The 16966-nt window shown below is 47.4% G+C and overlaps 1 non-coding gene across 1 annotated transcript; it reads right to left on the bottom strand.

Annotated features, from left to right (window-relative positions):
- Positions 1-15761: 15761 nt before the first annotated feature.
- Positions 15762-15899, bottom strand: LOC119920211. Its single transcript, XR_005447969.1, has one exon. It is a non-coding gene; the product is annotated as a small nucleolar RNA SNORA7 (small nucleolar RNA).
- Positions 15900-16966: the final 1067 nt, after the last annotated feature.

Genomic DNA, 16966 nt, shown 5'->3' with positions numbered 1-16966 from the left:
CAATATATCGTCTCGAAGCCAAAAGGCTTCCAACCTTCTGTCCTCCTGGTATGCACGAAGGGCTTTTATGTTGTCAACGACAGACACATATGGGGGGGGGGGGGGTTGCCCTTTCTGAAGTGCAGCTTGTGCGTGTCCCTCTCCCCTTCCGAGGGTCCGGGACCCTCTGTGCCCGTCCCCGCTTCCCACCGGCCCTTGACTTCCAGCACACACAGTAAGCGCTTAATAAATACGAGTGAATGAATGAATGGCGCTGGTGCCGAATCCCTGCCTTAGGGCCGCAGCGCTGGCAGGCACGAAGGGAGGGACGGGGAGGGGGAACGCTTGCTTGCCCGCCCGCCCCACCCCCCCCTTCCCCGGGGTCAGGCGGAGCTGCACGTCTCTCCCCGGCCGCTTCCTGCCTCCGCCCCCGGTTCGCGCACCGGGCACATCACCTGCCGTTCATCCTCCACCACCCACCCCTGTAGCTCCGGGGAAGCATCGCTCCGCCCGCACCAGCTGCAGGGCGCCGCGCCAGGCGCATGTCGTCGGTTCCCAGCCGCCGCCGCCGCCGCGGTCCGGACGCCGCCTAGTCAGGCTCCCCCAACCCCCAGCCGAGCGGCTGCTGGGAAGCGCCGGGCTTCTACCGGTCACGTTTGGCTCCGCGTGGCCACAGCCACTCCAGCCGCAGCCAATGACGACGAGCGTCTCGTGCCTCCCTCCCGGCCGCCGGGGCCGGAGCGCGCCGCGCTTCTATCCCCCGCTCTCCCCCAGCACCCCCGGGACTTTGCCTGGAGCGACCCCGCACGGTGCCGTGTTCTCCCCCGGGCGGCACGCGGCTCCGCACGTTGAAACCGGGCTCCGCCGGGCCGCGTGCGCGAGGGGGCGGCTGGGGTGGAGGAGATGGGACAGCGGGAAAGCGGGGCAGTTCGGAAGGGGGGGGGGGGGGGAAGGAGGCGTGTTGCCAGGTGTACTGCAATTCTAGGCTTGGCAGGCGGCGGGGCGGGCGCCCTACCAGACAGTTTTTGTTACTTTGGCTGATGGGCTGCATTGGGTTGCGCCCGGTGGATTCAACCGAGATTCTTCAAATCCGAGGGGTTGGGTGCGAAGGGAATCGGCGTTTGCAAGGGAAGTCTTGGCGGCACCGAAAAGGGCGGCGAACGCAGTGGCTGCGGGAGGAAATGGGACGGGGAACGGGGGAGAGGGAAGCTTGGAGGGAGCATGGAGTGGTGGTGGGAGAAATGGGAGCAGATCATGGAGGCAGAAGGAGGAGTAGGTGGGCAGCAGCCAGACTTCCTGCAGTTCCCGAAATAAGTGGTGACTGACCAGATCACCCCACTCGATATAGGCCTTTCTTGGGCTGACCTACTATGGGGAGGAATCAATCAATCAATCGTATTTATGGAGTGCTTACTGTGTGCAGAGCACTGTACCGAGCGCTTGGGAAGTACAAGTTGGCAACATATAGAGACAGTCCCTACCCAGCAGTGGGCTTACAGTCTAGAAGGGGGAGACAGAGAACAAAACCAAACATACTAACAAAATAAAATAAATAGAATATGTACAAGTAAGGTAAATAAATAAATAAATAGAGTAATAAATATGTACAAGCATATATACATATATACAGGTGCTGTGGGGAAGGGAAGGAGGTAAGATGGGGGGGATGGAGAGGGGGACGAGGGGGAGAGGAGGGGAGACAGAACAAAACCATACTAACAAAATAAAGTAAATAGAATAGATATGTACAAGTAAGATTAATAAATAAATAAATAGAGTAATATGTACATACATACATATATACAGGTGCTGTGGGGAAGGGAAGGAGGTAAAATGGGGGGATGGAGAGGGGGACGAGGAGGAGAGGAAGGAAGGGGCCCAGTCTGGGAAGGCCTCCTGGAGGAGATGAGTTCTCAGTAGGGCCTTGAAGGGAGGAAGAGAGCTAGCTTGGCGGATGGGCAGAGGGAGGGCATTCCAGGCCCGGGGGATGACGTGGGCCGGGGGTCGATGGCGGGACAGGCGAGAACGAGGCCTAACGGTGAGGAGATTAGCGGCAGAGGAGCGGAGGGTGCGGGGTGGGCTGTAGAAGGAGAGAAGGGAGGTGAGGTAGGAGGGGGCAAGGTGATGGAGAGCCTTGAAGCCCAGGGTGAGGAGTTTCTGCCTGATGCGCAGATTGATTGGTAGCCACTGGAGATTTTTGAGGAGGGGAGTAACATGCCCAGAGCGTTTCTGGACAAAGACAATCCGGGCAGCAGCATGAAGTATGGATTGAAGTGGGGAGAGACACGAGGATGGGAGATCAGAGAGAAGGCTGATGCAGTAGTCCAGACGGGATAGGATGAGAGCTTGAACGAGCAGGGTAGCGGTATGGATGGAGAGGAAAGGGCGGATCTTGGAAATGTTGCGGAGCTGAGACTGGCAGGTTTTGGTGACGGCTTGGATGTGAGGAGTGAATGAGAGAGCGGAGTCAAGGATGACACCAAGGTTGCGGGCTTGTGAGACGGGAAGGATGGTAGTGCTGTCAACAGTGATGGGAAAGTCAGGGAGAGGGCAGGGTTTGGGAGGGAAGACAAGGAGTTCAGTCTTGGACATGTTGAGTTTTAGGTGGCGGGCAGACATCCAGATGGAGATGTCCTGAAGGCAGGAGGAGATGCGAGCCTGGAGAGAGGGGGAGAGAGCAGGGGTAGAGATGTAGATCTGGGTGTCATCAGCGTAGAGATGATAGTTGAAGCCGTGGGAGCGAATGAGGTCACCAAGGGAGTGAGTGTAGATCGAGAACAGAAGGGGACCAAGCACTGAACCTTGGGGAACCCCCACAGTAAGGGGATGGGAGGGGGAGGAGGAGCCTGCAAAAGAGGAAGAAGGGGTAATGGGTACAAGTAAGATTTGCCCTTACTTTATCTCTCTCTAGACCCATTTTTCTTCTCTCCCCCCCCCCCCGATTTTCTAATTTCTTCCTCCCAATCCCTGCTCTCTCATCTTCTAAATCTTCAGCCTCTCTTGACCCTCTCCTTCCCCATTCCCCCCATCCTGTCCCTCCGCCCCCCCCCCCCCCAATCTCTTAGGCCCAGCAGGTGCCCAGATTTCTGGTAGCCTCAACCCAACTCCATTTGTAGTCATAGTGAATCGCATTTGAAAGGTGGGGGTAATCTACTTTGAATTGAGCCGGAAAGCCTCTGGCAGCACAATACAAAGAGATTAGGGGAGCAGGTAGACTCAATGCACAGATCTTCTCGTGTCCTTTGTTTAGCTAGCACTAATGTTTCATTCCCTCCCACAGCCCCTAAATCACAAAGAGCCTGAGCCTTTTTGAAGCTGATTTGCCCGGTAATTCCCCATTGTAGGGATCCCTATGCACCAACCATGGCTAGCATACTCCCCTGAAAAAAAAACCCAACATTCACTTCAGAATTTCGCATCTAGGTTTTCTTTTTTCTTTTCTTTCAGGACCACAGTAGCTTCTTTGGGGCTTAGCTATGAACTGACCTCCCTGCCTCCAGTTTCTCCCTTCTCCAGTCCATACATAGCGCTACTGTGCAGATCATTTTTCTAAAACATTTTCTGCACGTCTCCCCACTCCTCAGAATCTTGTCCATTGGCTTTAAGGCACTCAATCAGGTCTCTCACTCCTCTCTCAGTACACCCCAGTTTGCTTGCTACCTTTTCACTGTGCCTCTTCCTCTTCTCGCTCTCACCACTGACCTCTTGCTTGGACCCCCCCCCCTCCACCTGGAACTCCCTCCCCCTTCACATCCAGGAGACTATTGCTCTCCCCTCTTTAAAGCTCTCCTGAATTACATCCAGGAGGTCTTCCTTAATTTATATCTCCTATTCCCACCCTGTTTCCTCCCCTTCTGCTACTTCAGCACTTCTGTGACACCTAAGCACTTGGGCACTCCCTCCCTCCCCCCATCTCCTCCTCCCCCACCCCTGCCCCTGTTACACTTAGGAGACTGTCTTAAGACCCTGTTGCTTCCTCCTTCCTGTAATTGATTCTGGGGTCTGTGTCCTGCCCCCCCCCCCCCCCGCATTATAAACTCCATGAAGACTACTATTGTACTCTTCCAAGTGCTTAGCAGAGTGCTCTGAACAGAGTAAACATTCAGTAAATATTATTGATTTGTTGTGGCTGACCTGATTAACTCATATCTACCCCAGTACTTGGAACAGTGCTGGACACATAGTAAGTGCTTAACCAATACCATCCATTATTATTTGTTATCCCTGATACTGGCATCTTTCCCTTGTCACCTACCTCCCCAACTCAGGAGGCTTTATTCTCTATGCGTGCACCCACTGCAGTCTTCTGGACTGTGAGCCCATTGTTGGTTAGGGACCGTCTCTATATGTTGCCAACTTGTACTTCCCAAGCGCTTAGTACAGTGCTCTGCACACAGTGCTAAATAAATATGACTGAATGAATGAATGCCAGATAAGAGCTAACTGGTACAACTCCAAATCTGGAGAGGCTAAAACACTACCGAGTAACTGTGGAGGAACAAATGTGGTAAGTGCAAAGGGTATTCAGCCTTAATTTTTCCCACCACAAAAGGAAGAATCGGGACTTTTGAATAGTGGAGTCCTGAATGTGGATTTAGAGAGAGGAGGGAATTCTTCACCACTTATGTCAGCATCTTAACCATGCCAAACTAAGGTGGAAGATGGAAGGGATGTAGCTAAGACCATCTGCTCATTGTGTCTGAGAGAGGCATGATATTCATTTATTAGTTCATTCAGTTGTATTTATTGAGTACTTACTGTGTACAATCAATCAATCAATCGTATTTATTGGGCACTTACTGTGTGCAGAGCACTGTACTAAGCCCTTGGGAAGTACAAGTTGGCAACATATAGAGACAGTCCCTACCCAACAGTGGGCTCAAAGCACTGTACTAAGCTCTTGGGAGAGTACAATATGACAATAAATGATAAACTGACACATTCCCTGCCCACAATGAGCTTACAGTCTGGGGGGGGGGCGGGGTAGACAGACATCAGTATAAATAAATTACAGATATGCCCATAAGTGATGTGGGGCTGGGAAGGGAGAAGAATAAAGGAAGCAAGTCAGGGCAATGCAGAAGGGAGTGGGAGAAGAGGAAAGGAGGACTTAGGGAAGGCCTCTTGGAGGAGATGTACCTTTAATAAGGCTTTGAAGGGGGTGGGGGGAGATGATGATGGCATTTGTTAAGTGCTTACTAAGTGCGAAGCACTGTTCTAAGGGCTGGGGGGGGATACAAGGTGATCAGGTTGTCCCACGTGGGGCTCACAGTCTTAATCCCCATTTTACAGATGAGGGAATTGAGGCTCCGAGAAGTGAAGTGACTTGCTCAAAGTCACACAGCACACAAGTGGCAGAGTCGGGATTAGAACCCACGACCTCTGACTTCCAAGCCCGGGCTCTTAATTGTCTGCCAGATTAGAGGAGGGAGGGTGTTCCAGGCCAGAGGCAAGGCGTGGGCTAAGGGTCAGCTGCGAGACAGAGACAGGCGAGATCTAGGCACAATGAGGTTAGCGAGACAGGCGAGATCTAGGCACAATGAGGTTAGCGTTAGAGGAGCAAATTGTGTGGGCTGGGTTGTAGAGGAGAATAGCGAGGTGAGGTAGGAGGGGGCAATGTGGTGGAGTGCTTTGAAGCCAATGGTGAGTTTTTGTTTGATGCGGAGGTGGATGGGCAACCACTGGCATGTTTTTGAGGTGGGGGGTGACATGTCCTTGTAGAAAAATGATCCGGGCAGCAGAGTGAAGTATGGACTGGCATGGGGAGAGGCAGGCAGGAGGCTGGGAGGTCAGCAAAGAGGCTGATGCAGTAATCCAGGTGGGCTAGGATGAGTGATTGTATATCAGAACAGGATCAGCTTTCTGAGTATCATGTATGATAGGCACTTGATGTAAAGAATTGACGACTTGAATGTATCTTTTGAGATGTACCTTGAGATGTATATTAGAGTTGTAACACTTTTTTTCTCAGCAGTAATCCAGTTCTCTTGTGATAAATTAGGCCTTTTGGGTTGCACTTCAACCCAAGGGATCTAGGTTAGAACTGGGGAAAAGCTATATATAACGTTAACATTGCAGTTACATAATGCTAACTTATAAAACTACGTATTTCTACAACATATTTTTGCCAGGTAGAGTTCAAGCAAATCTTTATATTAAATTATAGAATTGATTCTATATTTATCCACAGCAGTGTCTTCTAAAGAATAGAAACTACTGTGTGTTTTGATGTAAGGTTCTAAATAGACACCAATAATTTTATATTTAACCTAAGTGGGGTTACGGGATGAAGTCAGCTAGCAAGACACAAAGTTGGAGCCTCACAAGCCCACCCATATATATTGTCAGTCAATCTCTGCGTCCCCCATGCTGCCAAAAAGTCACATGTTTACCCCCACACACTGACAACTGTACACCCCCAGGCACAGTGTCAAGTATTCATGCATCCACCCCCACCCCCTCCCCCAGTCAATCATCATCATCAATATTTATTGAGCCACCAGTGTGTGCAGAGCGTTGTATTTGGCACTTGGAAATCTGCAGTGAAGTGGAAGATGTAGTTTCTCCCCCTGAAGCTTAAAGTCTGATGGGGGAGACCTGCAGACTTAAGTGGGTTACACTCAGTGGGAAGGAAAGTAACTGCTTAGATGTGACCTGGTTAAAGTATCAATTGTATTTTAGCAATCAGTGGTATTGAGTGCTTAATGTGTGCAGAGCACACGTGTGTACTTAATGTGTACTAAGCGCATGGGAGAGTACAGTACCATAGAGTTGGTAGACACATTCCAGTAAGCAAAAATGAATTAATAAATGGGCTATCTACACGTGTGGCCTAAAGGTGGATGATGGGATGACATCCCTTTAGACCATAAACTCCTTATGGGCAGGGATCGAGTGTACCAACTCTATTGTACTGACTGTACTTTCCCAAGTGCTTAGTACAATGCTCAGCACACAGTAAGCACTCAATAAGTACCATTGATTGATTGACTTGTCCAAATTCCCAGAACAGGCAAGTGGCAGAGTCGGGATTAGAATTAGGGTTGGAAAACCCTTAGAACAGTGCTTGGCACATAGTAAGTGCTTAACAAATACCATCATGATTATTATTATTACCAGGCTCGTGATCTTTCCACTAGGCTACACTGCTTTATTCTCCCTCCTGTTCGCGTTGCTTGTGTACTTGGGTCTGATCCCCATAAGCACTTGGTTACTCACCCCACCGCACTTAGGTACGTATCATTATACTCCGCTGCTTCCCCTACCTATAATTTATTTTCATGTCTATCTCCCTCCCTAGACTGTAAGATCCTTGAGAATAGGGGTCGTGTCCACCAACTCTACTGTTTCTAGGGGTTCAGTACAGTGTGGTGCACAGAGTAAGCACTCAGTAAATAGCATCGATTGAGTGTGGTCAGAGCTATTAGGGGATGTGGTGCTGAAGCCTGGACCTGAAGGTGATGCTGGACCAGAAGAAGCAGGGCTGGGTAGAATTGTGATGGGGAACTAGGAGAAGAAGCAGTCAGAAGTTCCTCTGAGTCTTTAAAATGATCACTATTCCCCAAAAGAGGACTCTCGTTTTCATGGGAATGTGTCTACAACTCTGTTCTAATGTACTCTCCCAAGCGCTCTGTACACAGTAAGTGCTCAATAAATTCCACTGATTGATTGATTGATTTATTGATTCCACCCTCCTTGGCCACAGCTCCATTACTACTTCTTTGGGAGGTGGGGGGCAGGGGTGCGGGTCAAGACTGTGACAGAGGTGGCCTAGAGGGTGACTGGTGGGAGAGGGCGAGGAATGAGTTTCTCCAGGGTCTTTATGGCTATAGCCTTGCTTTCCCAGGTCATGGGATTGCTACGGACAGAAGAGGCCGTTGTGAGCCAAAGAGCGGGGTGCACAGCCCATCTCTCTCTCTCCTCCCCCAAAAGCTCCAATCCTCCAGCTTATTGTGGTTTGGGAACCACCAAAGCCAGTCAGGGCTACGTGATGACCCTCTTCTACTTTCCTACCTCCCATCCTTTGAAGGTATTGATAGGTTTGGCATCTTTTACTCCAAAGACATTTCTAGGTTTGAAAAAGTATGCTTTCATTTTAAGATCGAAGGACTGTAACATAAAGAATGAGGAAGCTTTTTAGCTGATGCCCAAGTATCAGCTAAAGAACACAGTATGCAGCTTTAATTCAATCAATCGTATTTATTGAGCGCTTACTGTGTGCAGAGCACTGTACTAAGCGCTTGGGAAGTACAAGTTGGCAACATATAGAGACAGTCCCTACCCAACAGTGGGCTCACAGTCTAAAATTGTAATGGGAATCGTATATATGGAGTATATAATCGTTCAAGTTGAGGTTTATTATTTGATGTACCAAAGTAAGGTGACCAGATGTCCCAATTCGTGCAGGACAGTCCCTAAATGCAAGTGTTTGTGTTATTATTGTTAATAATAATGATAATAAAGCACAGTACTAAGTGTTGGTGTAAATACAGTGCAATCATGTCCGACACAAGCCCTGTCTCATATAGGGCTCACAGTCTAAAGGGGAGGGGGAACAGGTATTTTATCCCCATTTTTCAGATGAGGAAACAGAAGTACAAAGAAGTTAAGTGACTTATTCAAGGTTACACAGCAAGCAGATGGCAGAACCAGGATAAGGACCTGGCTCTCCTGATTCCCTGGCTCGTTCTTTCCACTAGGCAGTGCTGCTTCTCTCTGTCCACGTTAGGATTTTCCAAACATGTTCTTGTCTCAAAATCACCATATCTTTCGGGGAGAGCAAAATGGAGGAATGAGATGTGCATGCTGACGGGAGGGGTGGTGGCGGTAGGAGGATGACGTGGGCTCACACTGTAGTCACACAACTTGCCTCTCCAGAATTTCCCTCACTCCTCCCTGCCTTTCCTGGGATCCCCCAGAAGCAACAAGACCGCCGACAGAAGAGGACATTTTTTGAGCAACTCCAGTGAGGAAGACCAAAGAACCAGAAGCTCTGAAGAAAAAGACTGCAAATGAGGTGGCGGCAGGTGAGTCCCAACTGTGGTTTAGATTCGCAATCCACAGAGCCCAAACCAGGTTGGAACCACGGAACCGCCATCCTGAAGGGACCACCCCCTCCAGCCTGGGGCTTCGGCCCTCTTGAGAAGCAGCATGGCTCAATGGAAAGAGCACGGGCTTGGGAGTCGGAGGTCATGGGTTCAAATTCCGGCTGTGCCAATCGTCAACTGTGTGACTTTGGGCCAGTCACTTCACTTCTCTGGGCCTCAGTGCCCTCATCTGTAAAATGGGGATTAAGACTGTGAGCCCCACGTGGCTCAGCCCCACCTGATCACCTTGCATCCTCCCCAGCGCTTAGAACAGTGCTTTGCACATAGTAAGCGCTTAACAAATGCCATCATTATCATTATTAATGTGGGCCCGTCTCTGGAGCCACAGAGCGGGTAGAGTTCACCACTGGTGGGCCAGGAGTAGTCGCCGTAATCCTTAAAGGGTGAGGGTCACAACTGCCCTTTAATGTGGGCTGGGGCCTACATCGACCAAAGCCTGGACTGCTGTCCAGAAGGTTCTGGCAACTAGAAAGGCCAGGCTGAGGCAGTGGGGGTGTGTGGGAGGAGGAAGCATTACAAAAAAAGAAGCAGTTTGACCTAGTGGAAAGACCGTGGGCTTGGGAATCAGAGTATCTGAGCACTTAACAAATGCTATTAAAAAATTTAGTGCATACCGAGGGGTAGTGGGAGAAGAGAGGGGTGGATCAGTTGAAGGGAGAGAGCTGATGACAGAAGACCTTAAGGCTTTTTGTGTGGGCTTTTTGATATTTGTTAGGCACTTACTAGGTGCCAGGCTTGTACTAAGCACTAGGGTAGATAAGATAATCAAGTTGAACATAGTCCATGTCCCACATGGGGCCCACAGTCTTAATCCCCATTTTACAAATGAGGTAACTGAGGCACAGAGAAGTGAAGTGACTTGCCCAAGGTCATGCAGGAGACACGTGGCAGAGCCGGGATTAGAACCCAGATCCTTCTGACTCCCAGGCCCGTGCTCTATCCACTAGATGTAAGGTCACTGTGGGCAGGGAATGTGTTTTTTGTTGCATTGTACTCTCCCAAGCACTTAGTACAGTACGCCAGGAAGCAGCATGGCGCAGTGGATAGGCACGGGCCCGGGAGTCAGAAGGTCATGGGATTTATTCCCGTCTCTGCTACTTGTCTGCTGTGTGACCATGGGCGAGTCACTTCGTTTCTCCGTGCCTTAGTTTTCTCATCTGTAAAATGGGGATTGAGACTGTGAGCCCCACATGGGACAGGGACTGTGTCCAACCCGATTTGCTTGTATCCACCCATCGCTTAGTGCAATGCCTGGCACATTGTAAGCCCTTAACGAATATCATAATCATCATTATTATTATTACAGTTCTCTGCACACAGTAAGTGCTCAATAAATTTGACTGACCGGCTTCTGTAAAAGGTTAATCATCAGAAGTTTCTTTTGCGGTAACCATTGGAGGTTTCCGTGGACCGGAGGAACATATGCAGAATGGTATTTTCAAAAAAAGATCCTACTGCAGTGTGAAGCAAGGGCTGGAGAGGGGAGAGGCCGTTGACGGGGAGATCAGTGAGCAAGTTGATATAGGAATGCAGCTAGTCTGTGACAAGCGCCTGGACAGGGTGGTGGCCTTTTGGGTGGAGAGGAAGGGGGCGGCTCCAGGAAATGTTGTGGAGGAAAAAACCAGCAAGATTTAGCAAGAGAGTGAATGTGGGAGTTGAGAATGAGGCATCCAGGATAATGAAGTGGTGGGCTTTGGGGACAGGGGGGATGATGGTATTGTCAAATAGGATGGGGAAATTAAGTGCCATTGTGGGTTTGAGAAGGAAGATGAGTAACAGTCTGTGAGCAGGGTTGGAGAAAAGAGGAGGGTGATGGAAGAAGCAGCGTGGCTTTATGGATAGAGCATGGGCTTGGGAGTCAGAGGATGTGGGTTCTAACCCTGGCTCTGCCACTTGTCTGCTATGTGGCCTTAGACAAGTCACTTAACTTCTCTGTGCCTCAGTTACCTCATCCGTAAAATGGGGATTAAGACTGTGAGCCCCACGTGGGACAATCTAATTACCTTGTATCTACCCCAGCACTTAGAACAGTGCTTGGCACATAGTAAGTGCTTAACAAATATCATAATTGTTATTATTATTATTATTATTGCTTCTCTCTAGGGTAAAAGCCAGAAGAAAATGCACTATCCACATGGAAATCCATAGAACATGTCCTTTGGTCAAGAAAACAATATTGGAGAGTGTTGCCATTTGATGGGCAGAGTGCAGAGTAGTAGTCCTCTAGACTGTAAACTCACTATGTTCAGGGAACGTATCCGTTTTTTGTTGGAAGATACTCTCCCAAGCACTTAGTAAAATGCTCTGCACACAGTAAGCACTTAATAAATACGTTTGAATGAATGAACGAATTCAGTTTTGCTCACGGTAGGGCTAATGATAATACAAAGCATTTAAGTCAAGCAAATACAAATTTGCTGAGCCCAGAGTCTGTTCCAGCAGAGCAGTCACTGATTATTTGAAAAGTTTGGCTGCACCTGGATCAGAAGTTTAGGAAACTGCTATTGCTGAATCTATGTTTGCCATCCCATGAGGGAAAAATCACAGCTTTGACTCTGATGATTTTGCATCAAACATAATGTGGGAATTATTATGCAGGGCCAGGCGAACAAAAGCGGAAGCATTGCTCCAAATGTTTGCCCCACTTTTTCATTTAGTGAGTGGAAAAAAAGGTGAGCAGGAATCTCATTTCTAGACATTATTCACCGATGTATCCAGTCATGACAGTGAGAAGTTTTTGCCAGCTGTGATTTGTTATATTCCTCTTCATAATGGTGTTCTGGTTCATCCGATCCACTTTTAGTTGCTACCAGGTGAAACTTCAAACACTGAGAAGGATCAGAAGTTTGACGGGGTGGGGGGGGGAATGATCTTGGGAACAATGCAGTTGTTTTCATTGGCGGGTAACACCAATAGCAATTTCGGTGTTGCCACACGTCAGGGTGTTAATAACACTTTCCAAAACTGAAATTCGTTTTAGGCTGAGGTTTGATTGGTGTTGGATATGCTGGCCACATTGTGCACAATGCAATTCGCACTGTCCTAGCCCTTTTACCAACTGAGGTGAGCGGTGCCTTTGTAGGTCGAATTTACTCATTTCTCCAGCTCTGTCATTAGAGAAGAAAAAGTAAAGCACTTTTCTGCATTTTCTGGTGTCAGATTTAGAGAACGAATGGGGTCTGGAACGTCTCAAAGGTGAACATAGATGCCTGCATTTGGCAGGATTTGAAGATTTTTAGATTTCCTGTTCCCAAATGACATTTTGCTAACACAGACATGCCTATTGACACTGAGATCTTTTTTGAAAAGACCCATCTTCTGAAATCTGGCTTAGCTTTATTCATAGTCAAGTGGTCACATTTGCACAAAGCATCTTAAAAATGGATGCCGAAAACATTTCAGCTGTGAAGAAGGGGATGGAGCACTCAGCCGAAAAGAAAAGCTAGTTACCAAAAAGAAAAAAAATCAAATATGTTGATGCCACATTCAGCGGGGTTGCTTTTAAGCAAACCAAAAAGGGATGGATTAGTTGCAGAAGCCGAAGTAATGAACAGTGTTACATTTTTTTTATGAAATAGCTCCACAGTATTTTGGTCAGTGGTCTGGTCACTTCAGAGACCTTGAGATTTTAGAGTGGATTTCACTGAAATGGATTCCATGGTGGTCAGATGTGGAGAAAACTATTGATTTTGTAGCTGCAAAAAAAATTTTGAGCCAAACTTAGCTACTACCCTGTGTGATGCGTTTTCATGAATTACTAAGTACGTTAAAGAAGAGAAAATGTCCAAGTGGAATGACAAAAAGTGCCAGCAGATGGGCACTGGGTAGAGCTCTTAAGCCATTTCAAAGAACATAATATCAACTATGTTCAAATTTCAGAAATAGTCCATTTCACATTTTGTCTCCCTGGAACCAACTGTTCTGTTGAATGAGGTTTTTTCTGTAATGAATAAAATATGGACATCAGAAAAAAATCCAGCTCCACATGAACACACTTAGGCGATCTTAGCAACAAAAATACATTTCAAGTACCCCGTCTTGAATTTTGCAATGTCCTAAAATCCCCTCCTGGATTGATGAAGATAACAACTGCTAGTGAAAAATATGCCACACAGGATGGCACACAGTGGGTTTCCTGTAACTTCATTACCTCTATTGATAGCATCACCCTCTAGCATGCATGGCCCAGTCCCAAGGAGTATCCAAAAGAGGAAAGTTACAGTGGGTTATACCATTTTTGTGGCCGATTTGGCTCTAGTGTATCTCGGTCCTTTGAATTCTGCCGTATTTCATCATTCTAGGCATTCCCTGTAGGTATCTGTAGTGGGCTTGTGACTAGCATTCAGTTTGAGAATTTTTTTATATTTAAAAAAACCCCAAGTTTATTTTTAACCATGTCTCACTGAGTAATTAAATAGGAAGTGATGAGAGAAGTTGTGTGTTGAAGGGGAAGGACTTTGTTGACACGTGCATTAATTTTGCCCTGCCTGAAATGTTGAATCTTGAATGTTCCATACAGGAGCACACAGTTATTGGTATTCATTCCCCTCCTCAAAAATCTCCAGTGACTGCCCACTAATCTCTGCATTAAACAAAAAACCCTTGACCATTCATTGACTTTAAGGTTGTCTACCAGCTGTCTTCTCCTTACCTACAAATCAGTAAATAGTATTGATTGAATGCCTACTGTGTGCTGAGCACTGTACCAAACCTTTGGGAGACTACAATAGTAGCCAAAGATATGTAGCCTAGCCTCAAGGACTTTACAGTTTAATGGGGAATTTATTTAATTGCTCTCATCTCCTGCCATACCCCAGTTATTCTCTTTACTGCACCTAAACAACTTCTAACTGTACCTCATTTGTGGCTTTGGTCTCAGATCCATTGCACACTTCTTTCCCCTGCATGGAATTCCCTCCCCCATCAAATCCACCAGATTAAACCCCACCCTATCACAAAGCCTTCCCAATAAGCTACCTAATAATACTAGTAATAATAATTGTGGTATTACACTAAATGCTGGGGTAGAGGCAAGATAATCAAATGCCACATAGAGTTCACAGACTAAGGGAGATGGAGAACAAGGTATTGAATCCCCATTTTACAGATGAGGAAACTGAGGTGCAGAGAAGTTAAGTGACTTGCCTGCAGTCATAGAGCAGGAAAGTGGCAGAGGCGAGATTAAAATCCAAGTTGGCTGTATTACTGCTATTTTGTATGTTTGCAATTCGTGTACTTCTCTTCCCCAATAGATTGCAAACTCCTCAAGGGCAGAGACTGACCTTTTTTCACTAGTACCGCTTATTCCTAAGCACTCAAGTATAGACCTTAATAAAAGCTGCCGCTGATTCAGTATCGTAAGTCTCATTATATTGCTCAGGTCTCATTCAGCAGTCTTCGTCAGCGTACATTATTATCTGCATTTTGAAAGCCTTGTCCCCGTTTGAGCACTAGAAAAATCTGGTTGCATTTATCTTGTGAAAATGTGTAGTGGGACTCCTAATAAAGAGAGAACTGTTCAATTTTGGGGATTTATTTTAGAAAACAGACTTAAGTTGCCACGTCACATTTGGGACAAAAGAGGTACTGTATCCTTGGGCTGCACTGTCTTTCAAAACAGCTACTCAAACCTCTCCTTGGAGGAGGGGCGAAAGGAATATCTAGGGCAAAGGAACTTGGGCTACATTTCCCATAAAGCCAAGAGGTTATTTTCCTGTAGATTTGGGGCACATTTCCCAGAGAGCAAAGGGGTGGCTTGCTGGGCAGGAATAGAAAGTAGCAAGGCCTTCCAGAATTTCAAATTTCTTAAGAATTGCTTGAAGCCCAGAGGAAGATTCTTTTCTGCCTCCTCTGTGTGCTGTCTCAGTCTGGTCTCTAGCCTTCCCCTAGGGACTGGCCTGAATAGGCCCACCCATGTTGGGAAGTGTTACCTGAAAATCAGCCTGTTAGGTTTGGGGAAAAGCTTATGCCAGATGAATAAGGGTTTGAAATTGGGAATCGTATTTTCTCTGTGGATTTCAGTCCTCTGAATAAGTCAATCAATGCTATCTATTGAGCGCTTACTGGGTGCGGAGCATTGTACTAAGCATTTGGGGTAGTACAGTGCAACAGAGTTGGTAAATTATTGCTTATGAATCTTACATTGGTAGAAATTCTCTCTCAAAAATGTTGTCTGAAAGTTTCACAGCTGCTCAAAAGCCCCACCCAGTGTCACTGTCAAGCAAACAGTGGTATATACTGAGCATTCGCTGCATGCAGAACTGCATGCAGTGTAATAAGCCCTTGGGGAAGCACAGTGCACTAGAGTTAATAGACATGATCCCTGCCCATCAGGATCTTACAGTCTACCGGGGAAGGCAGACATTAAAAATAAGCCCCAGACAGATGTTTTGACACTCCAATTTTCCTGGCTATTTCTTGACGAAATCAAGGTATTGATACTTTTCATTATCTTGTCTTATGCTATCGAGTCATTTCCGACCCATAGTGACTCCATGGCCATATCTCTCCCAGAATGCCCCACCTCCATCTGCAGTTGTTCTGGTAGTGTATCCATAGAGTTTACGTGGTCAAAATAAGAAAGTGGTTTACTGTTGCCTTCGTCTGCATGGTAAACTTGAGTCTCCGCCCTCAACTCTGTCTTATGCTGCTGCTGCCCAGCACAGGTGAGTTTTGACTTGTAGCAGAGTGCCTTCCACTTGCTAGCCACTGCCTAAGCTAAGAATGGAATGGGTATGCCTCTGCTTGACTTTCCCTCCTGTAGCCAAGACTGGTAAAGTACTGGAAACTCTCCAGGTGTGATTCTGAGAGGGGGCAATACTTTTCCACGAAGCTTTAGTAAGATTTTATGAGTAGCACGTTATAGATCTTCAGATGTAATTGCATCTCCTCCTGCCTTCAAGACATCTTTACTTGGATGTCTTCCTGTCACCTCAAATGTAACATGTCCGAAACAGCTCCTTATCTTCCCACCCAAACCCTGCCCTCCCCATGACTTTCCCATCACCTTAGATGGCACCACCATTCTTCCTGTCTCATAAGCCCATAACCTGGGTGTTATCCGTGAGTCCTCTCTCTCATTCAACCCACATTTTCAATCCATCACTAAATCCTGTCGGTCCCACTTTCACAACATCGCTAAAATCTGCCCTTTCCTCTCTATCCAAACTGCTACCATGTTAGTACAATCACTCATCCTATCCTGCCTGGATTACTGCGTCAGCCTCCTGTCTCTCCCCGCTCCAGTCCACACTTTACTCTGCTGGCCAGGTCATTTTTCTACAAAAACGTTCAGGTCATGTGGCCCCGCTCCTCAAAAAACTTCAGTGGTTGCCCATCCACCTCCACATCAAATGGAAATCCCTCACCATTGGCTTTAAATCACTCCACCACCTCACCCCCTCCTACCTCACCTCACTTCTCTCCTTCTACAACCCAGCCCGCTCACTTTGCTCCTCTAGTGCTAACCTTCTTATGGTACCTCGATCTTGCCTGTCTCGCCACCGACCCCTTCACCCATGCCCTGCCTCTGGCCTGGAATGCCCATTCCCTGACTCTGATCTGGAATGCTCTCCCTCCTCAAATCCAACAGACAATTACTCTCCTGCCCTTCAAAGACCTATTGAAGGTACGTCTCCTCCAAAAGGCCTTCCCGCTTAGAACAGTGCTTCACACATAGTAAGCACTTAATAAATGCCATTAAAAAAAGCCCCACTTTTCCTCATCTCTCCCTCCCTTCTGCATTTCCCTGACTTGCTCCCTTTGCTCTTCCCCGTCCCAGCCCCACAGCACATATGTACATATCTGTCATTTTCTGTATTTGTATTGATGTCAGTCTCCCCACCCCCCAGACTGTAAGCTCGTTGTGGGCAGAAAATGTG

This window comes from Tachyglossus aculeatus, chromosome X1 (assembly GCF_015852505.1).
Source record: "Tachyglossus aculeatus isolate mTacAcu1 chromosome X1, mTacAcu1.pri, whole genome shotgun sequence".
NCBI classification, from domain to species: Eukaryota; Metazoa; Chordata; class Mammalia; order Monotremata; family Tachyglossidae; genus Tachyglossus; species Tachyglossus aculeatus.
Note: the sequence above shows the minus strand (reverse complement) of the source record. Positions and strands in the feature narration are given on the sequence as shown.